The sequence below is a fragment of the Choloepus didactylus genome, chromosome 11, assembly GCF_015220235.1.
Source record: "Choloepus didactylus isolate mChoDid1 chromosome 11, mChoDid1.pri, whole genome shotgun sequence".
In the NCBI taxonomy this organism is placed as follows: domain Eukaryota; kingdom Metazoa; phylum Chordata; class Mammalia; order Pilosa; family Megalonychidae; genus Choloepus; species Choloepus didactylus.
The window spans coordinates 78,187,968-78,190,650 of record NC_051317.1 but is presented as its reverse complement, the minus strand read 5'-3'; the positions used below and the strand labels follow the sequence as shown (position 1 = coordinate 78,190,650).

General features: G+C 37.9%; 1 pseudogene; it reads left to right on the top strand.

Annotated features, from left to right (window-relative positions):
• Window positions 1-367: 367 nt before the first annotated feature.
• On the top strand, window positions 368-1,607 carry LOC119506353 (annotated as a pseudogene).
• The last annotated feature ends 1,076 nt before the right edge of the window (window positions 1,608-2,683 follow it).

The following is a 2,683-nucleotide window of genomic DNA, read 5'->3' as shown; positions in this document are numbered from 1 at the left end:
TGCACTTGTCTCATCAAAATCTCAAAACAATTCTACAAAGTAGGAATTATCTCCTCTGTTTTACAGAGTAAGAGATTGAGGCTTATCAGAGATTTTAAATACTATAGGATGTATAGCTAATAAATGGGGGAGCCTGGGTGGGAATCCTGATTATCTGACTTGAATGTGTACTTCTTTCAGCTGTCTCACACTGCCTACGTGACAATCAGCTACCCCGCAATATTTGCTCCAGTGCAGCTTGGAATCCAGTTTTGTAAAGTAAGTGTTATTGCCACCACCTTCTGCTTTTTTTGTGTAGAACAGCCTATCATTCAGAGTGTTTGCATATTCAATGTCTCATTGACTGTTTATAACTGGATGGAAGAGGATGGCTGTGCTTTATCAGAAGTCTGTCTTGGACATGATTAAAGAGTTTAGAAGGAACTGGTGAACTCTTTGTAACTCTGAGAGAACTCCGGTATGTGGTGCAGACTCCATGCAGTTTTCCATGGCAGAGAACAAAAAGCAACACAATGTAGAGTTTACAGTCTTTCTCAGTAATGTCTTATTGACTTTGAAATACCTTCTATGTGAGAAATTGAATTTACCACTTGGAAATATGGATGTCATTGACCACTATGAGGAAATCAGGAAGAACTATGATGATTTTTTGAAGAATAGTAATATGTTAGATCTGATTGATGTTTATCAAAAATATAGGGTTTTGAGTTCTAGTTGTGAAAAGGATGACAGTATAACCCTAGTCAACTATGGGATTTTCTATCTGGCAGACAGTGTGCAGTAAATAATGAAACCTATCTTTATGTACCAACATCACCACAAGTAGGCACAATGAGGATAATGAAAAGGTGCAGTTACTAGCAAAGAAAATTATCTATTCATATTTAAACCTGCTATTGAATTCAAAGAATGACTTGACTTTGGCTCATATTTTCAATATCCCTGATAGGCGACTTGGAAGAGAAGCCTCTACAGACTTGAAACATGCTGCTCCAGAGAAACAGATGTCTGTCTTTTTGGTGGCCACATCATTCATTTGCAAAATACAGCTTGGAGGAAAAGGATATGCACCATTGCCATCTGATCCTTTAAGGACACATGTAAAGGGAATTTCTAATTTTATTAATTTTGTTGACAAGTTAGATGAGATTCTTGGAGAAATACCAAATTCAAGCATTGCAGGAGGTTGGACACTGTGATTGATAAAGATGCAACTGATTAAAAGCCAGGACAGCAGTGATCCTTTTTATAAAGCAGTAGAAGAAGTTGCTAAGGATTTGGATTTGAGGATTAAAAATATCATCTATTTTCAACAAGAACTTGTAGCTGTTTGCATCACTGTCCTGCAAGGCCAAAATCATATGCCGTAAACCATGGTACTGGTGGTAGAGATAGGGTAAAAACTTTATGGTTTCCTTTGGATAAAGAAGTGGTCAATGCTCCTAACCAAAACAAAGAACTTTTGTATGATGATGAAAATATAATTCATGGTAGTAGAACTTCTATTCTTAACGCTTTTCAGATCTCTCACCCAAGTGAATAATTCACGAGGCAAACTCCTAAAAGAATGCATCCAAAAGTCAATGCAAGAGAAAGAAATAAGATGAAGCAAATCTTAATAAGATCCCAATTTGCTTGTACTTACAAAGTTGACTGCGTGATAAGCAACAATAAGTGGAATTTTTACTCATGCATCTCCACAGTTGTATAACACAATTTTTATAAAATCTCACATTATTTACAGATAATTTTCTCTCAGTTTGGTTTCCCTAGAGAATCCTGACTAATAGAGCTTTGGTACCAAGAGTGGTTCTTAAGAGACAGAATGTTAACAATGAGATTTCTGAATTGGTTCTGGGGGTTTTGCAGTTGGTTCTCCACTGTGACTAGATTCAAAGGCACGAATGACTGTATTTTCAATAATCAAGATGGCACTGATAGTCGATAGCATGAGTTGGCAATACAGATATACAGAATATCACCACTGGATAGGGCTACTCAAATGTTTATAAGAGACAGGGCTCTGGGTGAGAGTGTTTTTGACACCTTAACAGAGTTTTGTGGAGTTAAAGGTATAGCAATGTTGGGTAGTTGTTCCTAAATATTCTGGTTTCAATTATAATTAAAGAGATGAACTGAAGGCTTCAAATTTGCAACTTAAGCACTGCATAAAAATTATGAAAGTTTCTATGTGTGCTCTGAAAGAAAATCTTATTTCTTGTAGCCACAGACTTGAGATCTCTGAAAAGCAGAGCCAGAGTCTCATTGTGCAAGCTGCAGAATTACAACATAAACTAAATTCCCAACCTTGCAGGGTATCTGCTGTTAAAGTGAGGGCATTGATTGGAAAGGAATGGGATCCTGAAAATTGGAATGGGGAGATATGGGTTGATAATGATGACAGTGGGGACATTGAAACCCAAGATTCTGCTGAGTCTTTGCAGATAAACCTATAATGATCTGCTCTTAAAGGCCACCGGGCCTCCAGACTGTTATGAGGAAACAGCTTCCTGACCTCCAGTCTGCCCTGAGGAATCTGCCATCCAACTTCCACCTGAAGAGATTACCCTTCAGTGCCTGATAAATCTGTAACCATCTCGCCTGAGGAAACAGCCCTCTGTCCTCTGTCTGGAGACATTAATCCTATTTCAACAGATGAAACTGCAATGGAATGCTCTGAGGC